Source organism: Pongo abelii, chromosome X, assembly GCF_028885655.2.
Source record: "Pongo abelii isolate AG06213 chromosome X, NHGRI_mPonAbe1-v2.0_pri, whole genome shotgun sequence".
Taxonomy (NCBI): domain Eukaryota; kingdom Metazoa; phylum Chordata; class Mammalia; order Primates; family Hominidae; genus Pongo; species Pongo abelii.
In genome coordinates this window covers 26,383,568-26,392,666 of record NC_072008.2, presented here as the reverse complement: position 1 = coordinate 26,392,666, position 9,099 = coordinate 26,383,568, and positions in this window count along the sequence as shown.

The window sequence follows — 9,099 nt, the reverse complement described above, 5'->3', positions numbered from 1 at the left end:
TCTTGAAATCCTCTTATGAAAGCAATGACAGAGAAGACTTTAATCAACTTTAATCATGACTGAAAGGCAAAACCCTACAAAAGAAAAGATAAAAGTGTTTTTAAAAAATCAAGTACGACAAAAGATATCAACCAAGCTAATTCACAAGTATTAGAACAAAAACACAATGTAACACAATTAACAACTAGTTAATTTCTATAAAATGTTAAATGGTCTAACAAACAGACAAGAAAAGAAAAACATGTGATCCATTAGAAAATAATGTAAATAGACATTTCACAGAGATGCAATTCCAAAAAGTTAACAGACATATGAAACAATCCTCAAATTTCCCGGTAGTTAGGGAAATGCCAATTAGAGTAACAATAAAATACCATTCTACCTATTAGAATGGCTAAAATTAAAAAGGGCTAAAATTTCTACTGTTGATGGTGACTGAGGAAAGAGGTACTTTCATAATTAGTAGTAAAACTGTGATGCATCAAAGCCTTTTTGAAAGCTAACATATATTAAAACTGAAAATATGTGTGCCTGCTCCTAGAAATCCATCCCATAGAAATAAAAGCACATAAGGACAAATGCATGGAATTATTTATTGCTGCAATTCTTTTGGCAAAAAAAAAACTGGAAAAAAGTAAATCTGTTGTTATTAGGAAAATATTAAGATTAATCATGGCACATCCATATCATCAGTCATTATATTGCTACTTAAAATAACGAATTAGAACTTAATGGGGTTGGGTGCTTCCCGTGAGTTATTATTGAGTGAGAAAAGCAAGTTGTTGACACATGTGTACAGTGTGATATCATTGTTATAAAATCAGCAGTAGCAAAAATGAATCATTCTTATATACATAGCTATGTATATCTATTTATACAGGACATACTTATATTCCTGTATATATTAATCATATTGAAGGCAAAGAAGGGGGTATATACTGATTTAAGGGGAGAGAGAAGAAAAAAGGAAAAGGAGGGCCAAACAAAAGAGGAAATGTAAAAAAAAGCTGCGCTAAAAATAAAGCATCTATATTTATTTTAAATATTTATTTAAAATTTTGTATCTACCTCCACATAATATATATTTAATAAAATAAAAATACAAAAGTCCAGGGGTGTTTGAATATCAATAACAACAAGCTAATAAGTTATCAACTTATTCTAGTTTGTTATTAGATACATAATAACCTTCAAAGTATCAATTTGTGTATTTTAATGTTGTATTCCATTTTTGGTTGCTTAAAACCACTCATTGAGAAAATGAACTAGTTGTTCAGCTATGTGAGACAGTTTGTACCTGGCTTAGGTTGGCATTTTATAATGTTCTCTTTTATCATTCATATCCTCAGTGTTCCTTTTTTGCTTCTTAAGCTTTCTATTGGATACATAATAAATTGCATCTTCTTTTCTGTGATGGTTTCATTTACTCTACTGATACTTTTCTCAGTTCTGCTATCTTCACTATTTCATACTGTCATCAGGTCACCTCTTCCCTGAGTTCTTGTATTTCTGCCTTGGGTCTTCTGTCAGAAAGCTGAATTTTCTTAAACATTCACTACAAAATATTCAATCACACTTAATTTCTGCTCTATGGCAACACATGGCTAGTGAGTGCTTTTATAAGTTAATGAATGTTGATACTCCTGATTTTATTGTTTGTTTATTTATTTATTTATTTTGAGACACAGTCTTGCTCTGTCACCCAGGCTGGAGTGCAGTGGCGCTATCTCTGCTCACTGCAATCTCTGCCTCCTGGCTTCAAGCGATTCTTGTGCCTCAGCCTCCTGAGTAGGTGGGATTACAGGCATGCACAACCACGTCCAGCTAATTTTTTATATTTTTAATAGAGACGAGGTTTCACCATGTTGCCTAGGCTGGTCTCGAACTCCTGAGCTCTGGCAATCCCCCCGCCTCGGCCTCCCAAAGTGCTAGGATTACAGGCGTGAGCCACTGTGCCCAGCCTTGATTTTATAGTTTAATCGTGTCTTTATACATCTGTTGCATTCATTTTCTTTTAATGGCAACTTTTTGAAAAATGTGATTTTCATGAACTGGGTATTTGCAAGAGGTTTCCGTATTTTGGAATGCCAAGGTAGAGAGGTTCCTTAGTAACTATTTTACAACAGAAAGGCCTTCTTCTTTCCAGTTCCTATCAAGACTTCTCTGAACATTCCTCATAGACTCCGTTGCATCTGTTGCTCTAAAGCAGACTGGATTGACTATGTGTGTGTTGGAAGGGAGGTGTGGTAATCAGTGTGTGTGTGTTGTTGAGGGTGAGCATGCACACACATGTGCATTATTATGCTGCCACCCAGCTCATACACAGACAACACACATACATACTGCCTTCCCCTTGCCCTCAAACACATATTTCCACATGCTGTTTTTCAAATAGATAATGTTGATTTTGCCCCCCAGGGAATGTTCCATGCCTTCAAGGAGTATACTTAAGGATGTATGGGTTTGTTGGCACCTTCTGAGATATGTTGCAGCTGAGGTTTTAATACTTAGATCTATCCTTGACTTCTCTCCTTTTCTTCTCCCCTGATTTCCAGTTTTAGCATCTCACAGAAATATCTTGAAGTTTGCTTCCGAGTTTTGTAGAAAATAGAATTTATGTTTTCTGTTTTGCTTTTCTCCTGCTGGATGGTTTCCCGAAGGAGAATGGGTGTGCTGTCTTAATCAAACACATTCATACCAGAAATCAATGTTTATTTTTAATGTGTGTGTTATTCACTATATTATTCTTTATATATTCTTGCATATTTTAGTTATGTAATAACAGCATTTTAAAAAGGGAGTCTGATATGGTTTAGCTCCGAGTTCCCATTTAAATCTCATGTTGAATTGTAATCCTCAATGTTGGAAGAGGGACCTGGTGGGGGTTGATTTGCTCATGGGTGTAGGCTTCCTTTTTGCTGTTTTCATGATAGTGAGTGAGTTCTCATGAGATCTGATTGTTTAAAAGCATGTATCGCTTCCCCCTTCACTCTCTTCGTCCTGCTCCACCATGTGAAGAAGGTGCTTGCTTCCCCTTTGCCCTTTCGCCATGATTGTAAGCTTCCTGAGACCTCCCCAACCATACTTTCTGTACAACCGGTAGAACTGTGAGTTGATTAAACCTTGTTTTTTCATAAATTACCCAGTCTCACATAGTTTGTTATGCTAGTATGAGAATGAACTAATACAGAAAATTGGTACAAGAGAAATGGGGCATTGCTATAAAGATACCTGAAAATGTGGAAGCAGCTTTGGAACTGGGTACCAGGCAGAGGTTGGAATAGTCTGGAGGGCTCAGAGGAAGACAAGAAGATGTGGGCAACTTTGGATCTTTCTAGAGACCTATTGAATGGTTGTGACCAAAAGACAGATAGTGATATGGACAATGAAGTCTAGGCTTAGGTGCTCTCAGATGGAAATGAGGAATTTATTGGGAACTGGAGCAAAGGTCACCCTTGCTATGCTTTATCAAAGAGACTGGTTTCATTGTGCCCCTGCTCTAGAGATCTGTGAAACTTTGAACTTGAAAGAAATGAGTTAGGGTAGCTGGCAGAAGAAATTTCAAAGCAGTAAAGCACTGAAGATGTAACCTGGTTGCTTCTAAAAAGCCTATACTAATTTGCATAAACAAAAAATGACCTGAAAGTAGAACTTATATTTAAAAGGGAAGCAGAGCATAAAAGTTTGGAAAATTTGCTGCCAGACCATGCAGTAGAAAAGAAAAATCTATTTTCTGAGGAAGAATTCAAGGCTGCAGAAATTTGCATAGGTAAAGAGAAGCCAAATGTTAATAGCCAAGACAATGGGGAAAATGCCTCCGGGGCTTTTCAGAGACATTTGCAGCAGCCCCTCCTGTCACAGGCCTGGAGGCCTAAGAGAGAAAAATGTTTTTGTGGACCAGCACCAGGGCCCTGCTGCTCTGTGCAGTCTCAGGACATGGCACCTGCATCCCAGCCACTCAAGCCCCAGCTGTGGCTAAAGGGGGCCAAGGTACAGCTTGGGCTGTTGCTTCAGAGGGTGCAAGCCCCAAGCCTTAGCAACTTCTATGTGGTGTTGGGCCTGCAGATGCACAGAAGACAAGACTTGAGGCTTGGGAGCCTCTGGCTAGATTTCGGAGGATGTATGGAAATTCCTGGATATCCACTCAGAAGTCTGCTGCAGGAGCAGAGCCCTCATGGAGAACCTCCACTAGGGCAGTGTGGAGGGGAAATGTGTGGTTGGAGCCCCCATACAGGGTCCCCATTGGGGTACTGCCTAGTGGAGCTGTGAGAAAAGGGCTACCATCCTCCAAAACCCAGAATGGTAGATCCACTGACAGCTTGCACTGTGCACCTGGAAAAGCTGCAGGCACTCTATCCCAGCCCTTGAAAGCAGCTGTGGGGGCTATATCCTGCAAAGCCACAGGAGTGGAGCTGCCCAAGGTCTTGGGAGCCCACCCCTTGCATCAGCATGCCCTGGAAATGAGTCATGGAGTCAAAAGAGATCACTTAGGAGCTTTAGAATTTAATGACTGCCCTGCTAGGTTTTGGCCTTGCATGGGGCCTGTAGCCCCTTGGTTTTGGCCAATTTCTTCCTTTTGGAATGGGAGCTTTTACCAACAAAAAACTTGTTTTTTATTTTATAGGCTCATAGGCAGAAGGTAGTTGCCTTCTCTCCGATGACACTTCGGACTTGGACTTTTGTGTTAATGCTGGGATGAGTTAAGACTTTGGGGGACTGTTGGAAAGGCATGATTGGTTTTTGAAATGTGAGAAGGACATGAGATTTAAGAGGGGCCAGGGGTGGAATGATATGGTTAGACTATGTGTCTCCACTCAAATCTCATGTTGAATTGTAATCCCCAATATTGGGGGAGGGACCTGGTGGGAGGTAATTAGATCATAGGGGTGGATTTCTCCCTTGTTGTTCCCATGATAGTGAGTTTTCATGAGATCTGGTTGTTTAAAAGTATGTAGCATTTCCCCCTTCACTCTATTCCTCCTGCTCTACCATTTGAAGAAGGTGATTGCTTCCTCTTTGCCCTTCTGCCACGATTGTATGTTTCCTGAGGCTTTCCCAACCATGTTTCCTGTACAGCCGGTGGAACTGTGAGTCGATTACACCTCTTTTCTTCATAAATTACTCAGTCTCAGGTAGTTCTTTATATTAATGCAAGAATGAACTAATACAGTGCCTATGTTAAAGGAATACTTATAACCTAATTAAAATATTAGGTTTAATTGTCCTCATCCAAGAAAAGAGGAAATGAAGGGAAATAATATTTGAATATTGTCCACTGTATTAGTCAGGATATGATAAGCCATCCTACCATATTTTAAAAAACTCAAGACCTTATCGTATCAGAATTAAAAATGTTTATTTTTGCACACATTTTATGACCAAAAGTGCTCCAAAAAGTGTCTGAAAGAACCAGGCTGATGAAGGGTCTGCTAACTTGCAGCTGCACTAAAGGTAATGCTGGCCATTCATTGTTACCATGGGAGGGGAAAATGAACTGGGTATTTGCATGTGGTTTTTGAACAGGCTTGGAAGTGGCAAATATGACTTTTACACTTCTGCCTGCATTCCTCCATCCATAACACAGTATTGTGGAATGCTGAGAAATGTAGCTCTCCTGTGTACTCAGGAAAAGAAAATGAACATGGATGGGATGAACATATGGCATGATCTCAGCCATAGCCATCATGATAGTAGTGTCTTTGCTACATTATTGCATTCAGTCATCATAAAAGCAGTATGATAGTAACTATGATCCATGGATGAGGAAACTGAGACTCAGAGATGTAGCTTAATTTACTTGAAGTTAAACAGCCAGTAGATGGCAACATAGAGTTCGTTATTTAATAAACACACCAACACATACACACAAAAGTACACAGTATATTAACTATTAACTCAAAATAGTTATTCTGAAAAAAAATCCTAAAATGAGTATAACCTGAAATTAAAACTCCAGCATCAATTTTTAGAATTATGACAAATGGAAATCTCTGATTAGCATTGTTACCCTAGATATCAGCAATAATATGAAGAATCATAGTTTTTAGTTATTCTTATCTGTTCTTTACACTTTGGTAGTCAAAAAAATCTTGGAATTTTTACAGCCTTCATCACATTGGACAAAGCAATATACATGCCTACTTCTTACACCTTTTGAACTTTAATGTCTTAACTTATTATTTAGTGTTTCAGATGTCACAGATGTCCATTTAACTGCCTGAACAATTTAGAGAATAATTAGTAATTAAACACTATTTCTTACGACAATAATAACTCTTGCAAAGCAGTGAAACAAAATGAGGTATCTGATGAAATTTATGACTTAACAAATATACTTTAAAATAGTAACATAAAATAATATTCATCAGCAAAAATCTCTGGGCATTTCAGGACTACATAAACCAAAACAAAAAGTGGAATTTATGTACGTAGCCATTACATTTGGTCCACATTGAAAGATTATTTAACATCAATTTTTTAACCCAACCACTGACCTCACAGTCCAGAAGTATAATTTCTAAATGCTTGTGCTGAGTTTTTTGACTGGATTGTTGCCATTACCTGAAACTCCTTATTTTAGCGAATACAACAAGGCAAGGAGGGGATTTAAAGTGTGTCCTCCTGTTAGTACCTTTATGGTCTCTGTTCACTTCTCAAATTCTATGGACCTTTATTGTTCTTAAAGGTTAAAGGTATTCATTTGTTCTGCATAGTATTTTTTTTTCTATTACTGGCTTGGAAGGATAATGCAGTGAGCTGATTAAGTTTATATTCTGTTTGAAGAATTCATAGAAATTTCATGCAAAAATAACCAGTTTCCAAGAGCATGTGATTCAACACAAAATAGCAACTATAATTCAACATATAATGCTATTAATCTGTTGATTTGCCTATCTTATACATTCACTGAGTATTGATAATATGCCTTATGGTGTCCTGCACACTGGGAATAGAGATATTTCCAAAAGATAATATATGTTATTTAATCTTATTTGATTGTTCAAATTAAGTATCAATATATTAAAGTATATTAGGAGCATTGTTAATTACTGTGCAAGATAATTTAATGGAATTCTAATTTGTGGTATTTTTGTCATTTGCACAATATCCTAGCAAAGACTACAAAATAGAAGACAATAATTCATTATTTTCTTTATTACCTCAGCCATTTAATGATTTTTACTTCCAGCAAATAATCAGTTAAAAAATTTAACTCAATCACAGGTAAGTATAATTATTTTATTCTACATAAATACATTTTGGATTATGTGTGTGGGACGACCTGACTTAAAATAAATTATATATGTATATCATATTCAGCACAATACTTTCATTTTATAAAGAACAGTGTGCTATATCATTTTAAAGATTTTTGTGAAGAAATTTACTTACCCTTAGTTTTCTGCAATTAATTACAGAAAGTTCTCCCAGCTATATAGAATTATGCTATGTAAAATGAAATTCAAAAGACAAGTAACTCTTATTTGCAAAATGAATAACTCCCCATCTGCAAAGGCTAAAAACAAATTAGTAATTTGAGGGTTGGAAGAATTTTAATCAGTATGGTCACATGAATGGAAGTCAAAAGAAGAAATTTTAGCTTCTGTTTTACGCATTGGTCCAAAGAAATTGTTTCTCTAAAATAAATTTTATACACTACTGGACCACATCATGAACTAGTCACATTTGATTCAAAAATAATCTTACTATAATGGGAACTACCCCTACAATTCTCATATGCCAAACTCTTAAATTTCTAAATATTGCTTTAAGAATAGTATCATATACATGGATAGCAGGTGGCTTACATCCATGCAGTATTTCAGCATTGTGGCCTAAATTTCAGTTTTCACAAGCAGCTTTTCATGCAATGAAAGTAATTGTACATGTTAATTCTAATGGGACTCCCATTAGTACTCACAATATGCACTCTTTGTAAGAATGAGCATTATTATTTTGCTATCTAGTGTACACGCAGAAGGCTAAATGCCATCATAAATTATATATTACTATTTTTGAAATCAATATTTTAAAAGATTTTATTTTTTTAAATAATTGCTTAGAAGTGGTATTCTAGACAAATTACTTGATTTATGTAAATTGGCTCTGGTCTCCTGGTAGGTACATCATAGATTTCCAAGGAAAACTAAGAAGTTCACCATTCCATAAGCTATGTGATTATGGATGCAAGTTAAAATATGAATGCCGTTACTAATTTTGTGTGACATTTTGCAAACCACATAGCTCTATATTTATTGGGTGAAATTTTAAAATGACTTATTTATCCAAGACTAGTAACACTGATGGAAAAATAACTCGAAGAAAATAATGTATGATTGTATGAAAAAATGTATTTATATGCTCTATTATTTAAATATTATTGTAGAAGGGAATGCACATTTCTTAAATAACTTTTATCTTTTAAAGTGCGAATTCAATGAGACCAGAAAGAATACTGAAAAACTAAAAATCAATCATAAAAGCCTTCACTTTTGTTTACAATCCTATTATGTACATAGTGATATTCAACCACTTTTTGTTTCTTGAGCCAGCAATACACAAGGCTTTTGCCATTGCCATTTCAAACATGTGGTGAAAGATAAAATATACATTGTGAAACACTTCATAATCATAAAAGTTAAGGCTGTTTCTCCTCAAAAATAGGGGATTGAAGTAAAGTCAGTGAAAATGGTGGAGTAGAGAACTCCAAAAGTCTATTCCTAAACAACACTTCTAATACATTGGCAGAAATCATCAGAATCAGTTTTATTAGAACTCTGGAAATTAATCACAGGTTTACAACAACGAGGGAGAATGGTTAATCAAGAAAAGGTGGCACAATCTTGGTAGAAGATGTTTGTGGAATTTTAACTATCGCTGGCTTTTATAGTCAGTGGTGGCCTTGAGGGTGGGAGTCTGCATTCCACATCTGGATTCCTTATGCCAGAGAGAGCAAAACAGATGTTGTTCTCAGGGAATTGTAGTTGTTTTTGCCTGTCTGCTGACTCCCTGAAGGATGGGCTCAAAGGACTCTTTATTTTTCCTAAATCACAGCTCTTCTAGGGTGGGAACAGTTCTGGAGCAGATGTCAAAATCACT